Here is a 13,862-nt window from a genome sequence, read left to right as displayed (position 1 = left end):
AAGATTTTTAATTTATTTGACAGAGAGAGAGAGCACAAGCAGGCAGACCGGCAGGCAGAGGGAGAGGGAGAAGCAGGCTTCCCGCAGAGCAGGGAGCCCAATGTGGGGCTGACCGAGGACCCCGGGATCATGACCTGAGCTGAAGGCAGCCGCCTAACTGACTGAGCCACCCAGGTGCCCCTGATTCTGCATTCTTTTTTTTTTTAATTTGACACAGAGAGAGAGAGATCACAAGTAGGCGGAGAGGCAGGCAGAGAGAGAGAGAGAGGAGGAAGCAGGCTCCCCACTGAGCAGAGAGCCCGATGCGGGGCTCGATCCCAGGACCCTGGGATCACGACCTGAGCCGAAGGCAGAGGCTTTAACCCACTGAGCCACCCAGGTGCCCCCTGATTCTGCATTCTTAAGCAGGCCGTCCCTCTAGGAGGCCAGAGAGCTCCCAGCAGGTTCAGGCTTATAGGATGTCTTCTCAGCGACCCTGTGAAGACTGGTGCTTAGAGAAACTGACATGAATACCCCAGTCTGACTCTCATTGGCCAGAACTGGGCTGTACGTCCATCCGGAATCCACCACCGAGGCCAGGACGTGGTCTAAGATGGGTTGTATACAATCATGTTATATGACTGGGGCTTCAGTTTGGTCCTTGCAGGCCGTGGAGCTGGGGAGGGATGTCACCAAGGGACAGAAGGATGGTTCTTCCAAGCACAAGTGCTGGCACCTGTAGAAGGTTAAGGACCGAACACACGGACGTCCAAAACGGTGACTCTCTTTGTCAGAAAAGAAAATCACTGCAGTATGTCCTCTCCTGTGCCAATTCTCTGCCCTCCCTGGCAATCTTATACGTCCCACTTCCTCCGTCATCTACACTCCGGCGCTCTAACATGAGCATCCCTGGCCCAGATCAGCCCACTGAACCCCCTACGTTCGCCTACCTACAGAAGCATCTCTCCTTGGCCACCTCAGGGGCATTTCCGACATAACCAGTCACAGCCTGAACTCATGGCTTCTCCATGGGACACTCTCCTAGGGAAGTCTCCCTGACTTTACGGAGTAGGTCAACAGCCGCGGTGTTCAGCGTATCACCTCCTTCCCTCTTGGCCCTGGACACAAGTGCAACATTACATTTGTTCGCCTATTATTTGATTCCTGTTTCTCTCCCTCACTAGTCCATAAGTCAACAAAGATAAGGGTTCTGTCTGTTTTTCTTCAACACTGTACCCCACAGCGACAGGAACGCAGGTGTTCAATAAATTATTTTGTTGACTACTTTAGTATTTATTGATGTGTATCTATTTACGGAAAAACATTTTCCACTACCATATAAATACTCTCTAGAGGCACTGGCGAGGGGAGGCTCAGTCGGTTAAGCCACCAATTCTTGATTTCAACTCAGGTCATGATCTCACGGTCATGAGGTTGAGCCCCAGACTGGGCGTGGCAACTGCTTAATGCCCTCTCTCTCTCTCCCTCTCCTTCTGCCCTCCCCCCCAAAAATAAAAATAAATCCTTTTTTTTTTTAAGATTTTATTTACTTGACACAGAGAGATCACAAGTAGGCAGAGAGGCAGGTAGAGAGAGAGGAAGGGAAGCAGGTTCCCTGCTGAGCAGAGAGCCTGATGGGGGGCTCGATGCCAGGACCCTGGGATCATGACCTGAGCTGAAGGCAGAGGCTTAACCCACGGAGCCACCCAGGCGCCCAAAATAAATGCTTTCTTAAAAAGACCATTTGCTAATAAGAAACATCCAAAGTACAGCAGACCAGATGGGTGCTAGAGGATGAAAAGAAGTTGGTGGTGAATGTGTGCTCCTTGCCACCACTGGTCCGTAAGAGATTCTACAGGGAATTTAAAAGGCCATCCCTGGGGAGCCTGGGTGGCTCAGCCCTTAAGCATCTGCCTTCAGCTCAGGCCCTGATTCCAGGGTCCTGGCATCGAGCCCCCCATCAGGCTCTCTGTTCAGCGCAGAGTCTGCTTCTCCCTCTTCCTCTGCCTGCTGTTCCCCCTGCTTGTGGTTTCTCTCTCTCTGTCTCCCTCCATTAAATAAATAAATACAATCTTAAAAAAAACAATAAAATAAAAGGCCATCCTGATGTCAACTCTACTTCAGTAATAAAAAATGTTTTAAAAATTAAATAAGTAAAAGGCCATCTCAAAAGGATTCCTAAATAGCCTGAAGGCTCTTGGAAGAAACAAAAGTCAAAGAGAATTATACTTAATTATGAAAATCCACCAACTGTCCGATAACAATGTATCTGAACTGACTGAGATGTCAACGCAAGAGAAGGAAATAAAGCAGAGACTGATAAGATCAGAAAAGGCCAGGGAACAAAATGGAAGAACAGGGAAGGAAAAGTAAACAATGGGATATGGACTGAGCCAGGGAGCAAACTGTCCTTTGCGAAACCCAGTCCTGAACAAAGTTCAGCGTGTTTACAAATGAGAGCAGCAGTGCTGGGGGCCAGTTTTGAACTATGAGCTTTTAGCACAATAAAAATATAGAAGTAGCAGTTCTGGGATGCCTGGGTGGCTCAGGATGCCTTGGCTCAGGGCACAATCCCGTGATCCTGGAATCAAGTCCCGCATCAGTCTCCCTGCTCAGAGGGAAGTCTGCTTCTCCCTCTCCCTCTGCTGCTCTCAGCCCCTCCCACATGTTCTGTCTCAAATAAAATCTTTAAAAAAAAAATGATTAATGCTTTGGTCTGAGATTCTAAAATGAGTTATCCTGTCGTCATTGCAAGATCAGAACCAAAGTTTGATGTGTAATATTTAATACAATTTCTATGTTTTCTGTGTCTGCACCTATCTGCACAGGCATTATCTTGTGGGTATAATTAGGTAGGTTGCACAAACTATCAGCTTGTGATACGTAACCCAATCCAGGTAAAAATGGATGATTCTGATTTTGTGAGCTCCGGATCAGGAAGATTTTATGGTAATGGCAGCAGCTGACATCTCCCATGGCTCCGTCCATTTTCTGGAGTCTCTTCTAGATTCTTGTCCTGCTCCAAGTGTGATCCACGTACCAGCAGCCTCAGCCCTTTGAACCTGTCGGGAAACTGATTCTGCAGATCAGGGGTAGAGGCTGGGGTTTGGCCCTTCTTTTTTTTTTTCTTTTCTTTCTTTTTTTTTTTTTTTAAGATTTTATTTATTTGACAGAGAGATCACAAGTAGGCAGAGAGGCAGGCAGAGAGAGAGAGGGGGAAGCAGGCTCCCCTCTAAGCAGAGAGCCCGATACGGGGCTCGATCCTAGGACCCTGGAATCATGACCTGAGCCGAAGGCAGAGGCTTAACCCACTGAGCTACCCAGACGTCCCAGGTTTGGCCCCTCTTACAAATGCTCAAGCCATATCATCACTATCAGCCTGTGGACCACAGTTTGAGAAAGGATGTTCCTCTAGACAATGCCCCATTTGCCTCTTTAACTCCATTCCCTTTCTGAGGGGTTTTCTTTGTTTTCACCTAAAAAAGAATAGGGTACTAGGATTTCACAATGCTCCCAATCAGAAAACAAAAACAAAAACAAAACTGTGTTTGAATACAGCAGCTTTGGCAGAGTCAGCAGAGCATGGAATTCTCTCTCTTTTTTTTTTTTTTAATTTGAGAGAGCACATGGGAGGGGGTCGTGGGGGGTACAGAGGGGGAGGGAGACGGTAAGGGAGTGATTCTCAAGCAGACTCTGCCCTGAGGCAAGCCCCTCACAGGGCTCCAGATCTCACTACCCTGAGATCAAGACCTGAGCGGAAACCAAGAGTCCCATGCTTAACTGCCTAAGCCACCCAAGCACCCCAAGCATGAAACTCTTAATCTTGGAGTCATGAGCTCGAGCCCCACCTTAGAGATAGCGATTACTTAATAAAGTTAAAATACATATATATTGTTTAACTTACTATATATGTACCTATATATATATAGTAGTTTTATATTCTTAAGTACTTTCTTCATGAATGACAACTCTCATTTAGGGAAAAGAGGGGTAAAAAAAACGTTTCCATGGGCTGTGGCAGGCCACCAGTGACACCTTGTGGTCAGTTCTTATAATTACAGTAGCATTTCTGAGTCCCTTTCTCATGTAGTTAGAAAAAAAAGACAAATTTTTTTTCATTTCAACAGTCTGTTTTAATCCTATTTAAATGTTTAACTTTTCATTTTGAAATAATTACGGATTCACAGGAGATTTCTTTTTCTTTTCTTTTTTTTTTTTTAAAGATTTTATTTATTTATTTGACAGGCAGAGATCACAGGTAGGCAGAGAGGCAGGCAGAGAGAGAAAGGGAAGCAGGCTCCCTGCTGAGCAGAGAGCCCGATGCGGGGCTCGATCCCAGGACCCTGGGATCATGACCTGAGCAGAAGGCAGAGGCTTTAACCCACTGAGCCACCCGGGCGCCCCTCTTTTTCTTTTTTTTTAAAAGATTTTATTTATTTACTTGTCAGAGCGAGAGAGAGCACAAACGCGTAGAGTGACAGGCAGAGGGAGAAGCAGGGTCCCTGCCAAGCAAGGAGCCCTATGCGGGACTCGATCCCAGGATCCTGGGATCATGACCTGAGCCAGAGGCAGACACTTAACCAACTGAGCCACCCAGGTGCCCTCTTTTTCATTTTTTTTTCTAAGATTGTATTTATGTATTTGACAGAGAAAGAGAGGGGGGCGGAACAGAAGCAGGGGGAGTGGGAGAGGAAAAAGCAGGCTTCCCGCTGAGTAGGGAGCCCAATGCAGGGCCCCATCCCAGGACCCCTGGATCATGACCTGAGCTGAAGGGAGACGCTTAAGGACTGAGCCACCCAGGTGCCCCTTACAGGAGATTTCTGAGAATGTATGGGGAAGTCCTGTGTACCCATGTCCCAACTTCTCCCAATGTTAAAATATTATATTCTCAAAAGCAAGAAACTGAAATTTTTCAGATTTCACCAGTTATATGTGACAACAGCCTTCTGACATGTCAAGGGAGCCCCAGCAGACTTGTAAGTTTCTTTTATTTTGGTGGTTCAGTAATATTAAATTCAATACATACTGGAAATTCTTGAGAGTTATAACAAATGCCACAACCCACAATTTTATTGAGTCAAATGTTGTAAGAAGTATGATATAGTAAAATAAGTACTGGACTGAGAACCAGAAAGTTTGAGTTCCTCCCTTGGATTCCACATGGCTCAATAGCTTTGGGCAGATTACATCATTTTACTGGCCTATATTTTCCTCATCTGTAAAATGGGAGCACTAGTTGATTCTGATTTCTTCCAAGCCAATGATTCAAAATATATTCCTCAGTCTTTCAATTAACAATTATTTGAGTATCTATTATAGGCTTGGTGCTGAGATACATTGATGAATGGTATTTTCCTTCGAGGAGCATAGAGCCTAGGATGGTGAGACAGATCTGTAGGTGAAGATGTCCGGTGTGTTGATGGGTCTGGACCCATGCTCTCCAGGCAGAGGCTTCTTGCTGCATGTGACTATTTAAATTTAAATTTGTTAAAATTGCCTAAAATCAAGACTTCTGCTTTGGTTACAATGTAGCAACAGGGGTCAAATAAACCCCATTTCATGAGATGCCTAAAAGAACGGATAGAATACAGGGGCACCTGGGTGGCTCAGTTGGTTAAGCGTCTGCCCTCCGCTCGGGTCATGATCTCAGGGTCCTGGGATCGAGCCCCGCTTCAGGCTTCCTGCTCAGTGGGGAGTCTGCTTCTCCCTCTGCCCCTGACCCCAACTCCTGCTCTCTCTGGCAATCTGTCTCTTGCACACACTCTCTCAAACAAATAAATAAAATATTTTTAAAGAAATTAATTAATTAATACAACAGCAACATTGCATCAAAGTTGTAACTGCCACTTTTCCTGCATCAGAAGCTGAAGCGGAGATCTATCCGCTATGGTCCCTACCTCGTAGTCGCTTGTAGACTAAAGCGGAAAACACAGGTGAAAGAATACAGAGCTGCATTTGCTAAAATAAAGGCTTACCTACTGGGAACCGGGGTGCATGGGGTGGGGGGGCTGGGGGGACGGTAGGCGTGCAAGGTCTAAGACACGGGTGACAGAGATAACGCTGAATCATAAGAAGAGATGTTTGCAGGGCCATAGGAAGGAACCCAAACTCTAGCCGGGCTGAGGGAACATGCAGCTCTGAGACAAGGTCAAGGGAAAGGTAAGTCAGAAGGTCACTAAGAACCTATCTCCCCATGGAGCCTGACATTGCTTTCTGGTGACGTTTTGAATTCCATTCACTGTAAGCGAATCAAGTGACCTAATGGTATAAAACAGGGGCCCTGGGTGGTTCAGTCGGTTAAGCATTGGACTCTCGATCTCAGCTCAGGTCTCAGTCTCGGGGTCATGAGTTCAATCCCCATGTTGGGTTCTACGCTGCACACAGAGACCACTTAAAACAAAAAACAAACAAAAAGCCTGAAAATGCTAATGGTGTCAAAGGGCAAGAGGTTAGGATGAGCCCAGAAGGTTCCCAGGAAGTTAGGGATGGTTCATTTATATTCTTAATTTCCTTTTCATGCTCCTTCCAAGAGCCACCATGAAGCAACCACGAACTTCTGGGAGCTTTCCAGAGAGGCCCATTTTGAACTGGAGCATTGCCCCCAGTGCTGAGCTTGGTATAGGCACGTGTAAAGATTGTGGATACACACTGCATTTTATGGGACTGTCAGCATTACTCGATGGTTCGTTGGCGGTTGTTAGACTAGCTCTAGTTCCGATGGTACTGGATATAATGGAATGGAGGCTGAGAGCCATACAGACAAGGATTTAAGATCCTTTCTATACAGAAAACATTAACAAAGAAATAGAAACAATAGAAAAACAGACAGTATAACAGGAAACATCTAAGGAATTGCAGTGGTAATGAACCTCAAAAGATATCCGTGTCCTCACCTAGTAAGAAAATGAGTATCCTTAATGACTTAAAACAGGCCACTACTTTTATATATAAAAGTACATATATGGATACATCAACATATAAATTGTAGTTAGCTCTCCCAGGCGCTGAAAGCAGCTTTCTCACAATGCCCAAGTCACGAAAACCTTCCAGGAGAGGCTGGTGGGACTCTGTTTTATGGTAGTTATGGATCTGGGTGAAAACAAAACAAAACAAAACAAAAAACCAGGAACTCCTCATGGTTTCCCCCGGGCTCTTGGCAATGGTTTCATTTTTGCTTCAGCTTCCTTTGGTCAAGAGGAGAGAGGTCGGGCCCCCGAGTGGCTCAGTGGGTTAAGCCTCTGCCTTCGGCTCAGGTCATGATCTCAGGGTCCTGGGATCGAGCCCCGCATCGGGCTCTCTGCTCAGCAAGGAGCCTGCTTCCTCCTCTCTCTCTGCCTGCCTGCTTGTGATATCTCTCTCTCTCTCTGTGAAGTAAATAAATAAAATCTTAAAAAAAAAAAAAAAAGAGGAGGGAGGTCTCCTTCTCGCCACCCCCACCCCCCGCTTTATACCCGTGTTTCCCGCATCCCCTGTAGAAAGCACAGTTCACCCGGTATTTCATGGGGCTCCAGCAGCAGGACCAGGAGAGCAGACCTCCCCTACACCCAGAGCTTCCTTAATCTATCCGCAAAGATGGGAAACGCTGCTCAACCTCATTTACTCTACGCTTCTTTCTTCAGAGCTTTGTGGAAGTAGACGTGAGGGCCAAGACTGTACCAACCCCAAGTATACAATTGATGCCCCTGGGCCGCGTATATACGTATCAGTGAAAGCATCAGCACAGATAACATAAAAGCCCCCAGAAGTGTCTTCGTGCCCCTTGGGAATCTACACTCCTCTCTCTTCTACACCCTGGCAACCGCGGATCTGCTTTCTGTTACCGTAGATTAGTCTGTTATATATATGGCGTCATACACTTCTGTATTCTCTTGCTTCTTTCACTGAGGATAATATTTTTTTTTAAAGATTTTATTTATTTATTTGACAGAGAGAGATCACAAGTAGGCAGAGAGGCAGGCAGAGGCAGAGGGAGCAGGCTCCCCGCTAAGCAGAGAGCCCGATGCGGGGCTCGATCCCAGGACCCTGAGATCATGACCTGAGCCAAAGGCAGAGGCTTTAACCCACTGAGCCACCCAGGCGCCCTGAAGATAATCATTTTTTTTTTAAGATTTTTATTTATTTATTTGACAGAGAGAGATCACAAGTAGGCAGAGAGACAGGCAGAGAGAGAGGAGGAAGCAGGATCCCTGCTGAGCAGAGAGCCCGATGCGGGGCTCGATCCCAGGACCCTGGGATCATGACCTGAGCCGAAAGCAGAGGCTCTAACCCACTGAGCCACCCAGGCGCCCCGATAATCATTTTTATATACTTCCCTTTGTTTTAAGTATCGGTAATCTGTTCCTTTTTATATGGTATCCCCATATTAGGGATTCCCATTTATTCCCTCGCTGATGGATAGGTAGATTTTCAGTTGGGGACCGTTACAAGTAAGGAAGATACTGTTATAAGGAGCGATGGCTTTTCTTTTTTCATTAGAAGTGAAATTTCATTAACAAAGACTTGAAGCATATAGAGTAAAAAAGAAGGGACCTGAAAAACTCTATATGGGAAAAAGTCAGAGAATACATGTTATCATGTATCATTTATCATGTATCAGAGAATACATATAATCAAAGTGGGACTTTGATTCTGTTCTCTTACAGAGTTCAGTCACTTCAAAAACATGAATTTCTGTTACAGGGATGGAGAAGCCAAGGCAAAGCACTTAACAGTTGTTCCTAAAATAATCCCAATGAACTTCCTGTGGGACAGACTGGCAGAACCTGCAAACTAGCTTCCAGTTTGTTGTCACTGGTAGACACAGGAAGTCTCAGTTGGGGAAGGTATTTACACTCTCTATACCCTTTAACCAAGTCCCTGGGATATTGACATATCGCCATTTTGTTTTTTAAAAAAATAAAGGACCAGTGCTAGGTGGCTCAGTCGGTTAAGCATCTGCCTTTGGCTCAGGTCCTGGTCCTGAGGTCCTGAGATCGAGCCCCGCATCGGGCTCCCTGCTCAGTAGGGAGTCTGCTTCTCCCTCTGTCCTTCCTCCTGGGTGTGCTCTCTCTCTCAAATAAATAAATAAAATATTTTTTAAAAAATAAAAAATAAAGAATGCCCATCTATGTATGTTGGTGAAATTTTGTAAAATATAAGAACGGTTCAAGTAGAAATAAAGGTATTAATTACCCACCATTCAGTAATGACCATTGTTAATGACTTTCTATTGTATTTGCTTTTTTTTTTTTTAACATCAAATTTGGGTACAGAAAAGTATTTTCTTGGGGTACCTGCCTGGCTCAGTCGGTAAAGCATGACATGACTTGATCTCAGGGTTGTGAGTTCAAGCTCCACATCAGGTGTGAAGCCTACTTAAAAAAGAAGAGAAAAAAATATATATTTTGTGCGTATATATGCGTATTTGTTTAAATTCTCTATTATCAAACATTGTTTTCACTTTTCCCTATCAAAAAGTTTTTTAATATATCCCTTCACCTTAATGAGAAAAATTTTTTTAGAATTTTAATTTCTGCTTCATTTTTAGTTTCTAAGATTCCTTGCTCTTTTTACTGATCTTTTCCCTGATAACACCCTATTCTTATTACATTTATACGATCTATGTGTTGACAAAATCAGTTACCGGTTGAAAGATGTTTTTGTCCGGCGCCTGGGGGGCTCAGTTGGTTAAGCATCTGTCTTCGGCTCAGATCATGATCCCAGGGTCCTAGGATTGAGCTCTGCTCACGGGGTGCCTGCTTCTTCCTCTCCCTCTGCCCCCAACTTGTGCTTGCTCTCTAGTGTTCTCTCCCTCTCAAATAAATACAATCTTTAAAAAATATATATATTTTTTTCTGTTTACTGCTCCCTGCACTGCCTTCAGGCCCCATAAAATCCTTTGAGGTCCTAGTTTTGGGGGGCCCTCCAATCATTTGAAGAGCAAAGGGAGATGTTGGGGGCTTCTGGGTGGGACTTATGGACTGCTGTGTGTTTGAGGCTGAGCAGCTGGCATGGTAAATTGTCATTTTCTTGGTGGGCCACAAATGTTCATTGAGGGAGAACGAAGGACTCCTCTTGCGCTAGTTATCTCAACAAAGATTCTGGCAGTCTCTGGCAGGAGCTGAAGGAGCGAGGGACACATTAAAAGTTGGGACACCTACAGCTCTCAGAGGATGTGGCCTCTGAGGTTGGTGATCGTGATTGTGAAGGAAGCCAGGCCACATCTCTGTGTGGTTTGCTCCATGATCTGTGCCTCTGACAATTCACGTGCACAGGTGGAAAGTTCGATGGCACCAGGCTCTCCTGTTAACAGGCATGCAGAGTTGGAAGGAAGCAAAGGTTGGGATTATCTCCCACGTTGCTCTGAGAGGCCCAAGAAGGAAGTCAAGGCACCGTGGGAAAGTAGGGACAGCATGGCATCTAAGAGTTGGGAGAACTGTCAGGTGAGGGTACAAGAGAAAGTTAAGGAGGGCAGTAGGAGACTGTGTGGTAAGAGAATGGGGCTTGGAAGTGAGGTTTCAGGGCATCACAGTGGCCATGATGAAGGTACAGGACACGCCCATGGAAGGGGGAACGGATTATTGGGGATAAGATCAGGCAGGGCACTGCAGGTGCAGAGGGCCGTGAGCTGGGCATCTGTGAACATGCCTGGGTCGTCTACCTGAGGCACTACCGTTACTTGAGGATACATTTAGATTTTCACATTGTGGATACAAGTGATCAAATTCAAGGTGAAAGGGTTAGTGGTGGCTCTGGTCGGTTGGGCATCTGACTTGGGTTCGGCTTGGGTCATGATTTCATGGTGATGAGATCAAGCCCCCCCACCCGGTTCCATGCTCGGTGCCGAGTCGGCCAGAGATTCTCTCTCCCACTCCCTCTGTCCCTCCCCCAGCTCATGCACGTGCTCTATCAATCAATCAACTGATCAATCAAATCTTTAAAAAAAAAAGATGAAAGTTAATTTAAGAGGAAGGACTGGAGGGAAATTTTGGACAGTTGCCTGAGGAAACTGTGTGTTTTCTGTGAGTGGGGAACCCAGTGCCAAGTGTAACTAGCAAGAAACTGAGGTCTAACCATACTTATTTGCTCCCTCAGTTCTCATTCTGGTCCACAACCTGTAACAGTGGTCTTCAAACTGGGGCACAGAGTCCCCAGGGACTTTCAGGGAATCACAGAGGCATGAGAGCTTAAAGGGAAGTTTCCAGGTCCTCGACTTTTATAGGTGCTTTATTTTTTTGTTTTTTATTTTTATTTTTTTTAAGATTTTATTTATTTATTGGATAGACAGAGATCACAAGTAGGCAGAGAGGCAGGTGGAGGCAGGCTCCCTGCCGAGCAGAGAGCCTGATGCAGGGCTCGATCCCAGGACCCCGAAATCACGACTCAAGCCGAATGCAGAGGCCCAACCCACTGAGCCACCCAGGCGCCCCGGTTTTTTGTTGTTGTTGTTTGTTTTTAAGTTTATTCCTAGTAATCGCTACACCCAACATGGGGCTCGAACTCATAGCCCTGGGATCAAGAGTCACACACTCTCCCTCACTGAGCCAGCCAGCAGCAGCAATGCCCAACAACCTGCAAAGTGTCCCCTTTCAAAACTGCCCTTCTGGGGCACTGGATGGCTCAGTGGGTTAAGCCTCTGCCTTCGGCTCAGGTCATGATCTCAGGGTCCTGGGATTGAGCCCCTCATCAGGCTCTCTGCTCGGCAGGGAGCCTGCTTCCCCCCTCTCTCTGCCTGCCTCTCTGCGTACTTGTGATCTCTGTCAAACAAATAAATAAAATCTTTAAAAAAAAAAAAAAAACCTGCCTTTCTCCCATTTAAGGGAAGAATAACAGTGTACAGAGGTTTTTTTTTTTTTTTTTTTTTTTTTTCTGTTAAAACTTCAGGACAGAGAACCTAGGAAAAGTTCAAAATATATATATGATACCTGTGCTAAGAAAATGAATGACTAGTGACTGGTAATCTTGTTAAACTGGTCCCACGTTTGACAATTTTTGCTTTCAAGACTTCCTCGTCCTCAGAAGAATGAATAGACTTTTCAGCTCGGTAAAAATAATTCAGTGGTGCGTCACTCTAAGAATTGTGCATATCTGAGCAGCTCTGAACAAAGCCAAAGAATGAGCCACGTTGCTAGAAGCCTCATTCCATTTCCACCCAGCAATGTAAGGTTTCTCTGCACTTAAATCTGTGAAAAAAAAAACATAGCAAGCCAAAGCAGGCTGAACCGTGTCTCCTTGTAACCGTGAGGAACAGTCGTTCGTAGAAACATGTGCAAGAGAAAAGACCCAGCTCACCGAGAGAGGTGCTGCTAATGCGTACAAGTAGCAAAAAATGAAAATCTTATCAAAATATGTAATATACACCATTTGACCAATTGTATACTAGTAACTAGAACTGTGTCTTAGACCAGAGTTAATACTTAGAGCTTTAGAGTCACAGAAAATTAAAATTTGAGATGCCTGGGTGACTCAGTAGGTTAAGCTTCTGCTTTCGGCTCAGGTCATGATCTCAGGGTCCTGGGATCGAGCCCCACATTGGGCTCTCTGCTCAGCAGGGAGCCTGCTTCCTCCTGTCTCTCTCTCTGCCTGCCTCTCTGCCTACTTGTGATCTCGATCTGTCAAATAAATAAAATCTTAAAAAAAAAATGGTACATTGGGGGGACCTACTGGCTAGGTCAGTGGACCATGTGACTCTTGATCTCAGGGTTGTTAAGTTAGAGCCCCACGTTGGATGTAGAAAGGAGGAAACAGAAGCAGGCTCTCTGCTGAGCAGAGAGCCCGATGTGGGGCTCAATCCCAGGACCCCGGGACCATGACCTGAGCCGAAGGCAAAGGCCTTAACCCACTGAGCCACCCAGGCGCCCTAAAATTGCTTCTTAAAAATGAAGTCTTGGGTGCCTGGGTGGCTCAGCTGGTGAAGTGTCTGCCTTTGGCTCAGGTCATGATCCCAGAGTCCTGGGATGGAGCCCCACATCGGGCTCCCTGCTCCTTCCTTTCCCACTCCCCCTGCTTGTGTTCCCTCTCTTGCTGTCTCTGTCAAATAAATACAATCTTTAAAAAATAAAATAAAGTAAAATAAAAATAAAACCCAAGGATTGATGAGGACCTCTTATTTTTTCCTAAAGTCCTACAAGGAATCTTGATGCTGTGTGTGTTAACACAGCCAAAACAGTAGCGATTTTAAGCAGGCTCCACACCAATGTAGAGCCCTATGTGGTACCTGAACTCACGATCCTGAGCTCAAGACCTGAGCTAAGGTCAAGAGTCGGATGCTTGAATAAGCCACTAAGGTGACCCGAAAACAGTAGCGATTTAAAGAGAAAGAAATGTAGACAACACAGACCCTTCACATATTTAACAAAATGGCCAAAGACTTGTTTGCTATTTAAAACCCTTCCATACTTGATTAAGGCACTGGGCGGCACAGTCACTGAAGTGTATGATTTATGGTTTTGGCTCAGGTTATGATCTCAGGGTTGTGGGATTGAGCCCCAGGTCAGGCTCCACACTCAGTGTGGAGTCTGCTTGAGATTCTCTCTCTCTCTCTCTCCCCCTCTGCCCCTCCCCCAGCTTGCACTCTCTCCAAACTCTAAAAAATAAATCATTAAAACAACAACAACAAAAACAAAAGATAGCCACATACCTCTTGAACCCAAGAGCGTGACTCACTGTAGTGGAGATTTCCCTCACTCCTCTCGGCCCCTAGGGAGACCACTGACCACTCCCAACCCTGTCCGTCAGCTGAGATCATGCCTGAGCCTTAGACACCTAGCAGCAATGACTTGTGCCTTTTCATCGCGATTCCGAATTTTCACCAATGCCCCAAGTGTGACTTTCCCTTGTCAAAAAAAAAAAAAGCGCATCCTGCTTAGGAAGTTTAAGCAAGTCTGCCATTTCCACTGCAGAGA

The sequence above is a fragment of the Enhydra lutris genome, unplaced genomic scaffold, assembly GCF_002288905.1.
Source record: "Enhydra lutris kenyoni isolate GAN:26980312 unplaced genomic scaffold, ASM228890v2 scaffoldscaffold45, whole genome shotgun sequence".
Lineage (NCBI taxonomy): Eukaryota > Metazoa > Chordata > Mammalia > Carnivora > Mustelidae > Enhydra > Enhydra lutris.
Note: the sequence above shows the minus strand (reverse complement) of the source record.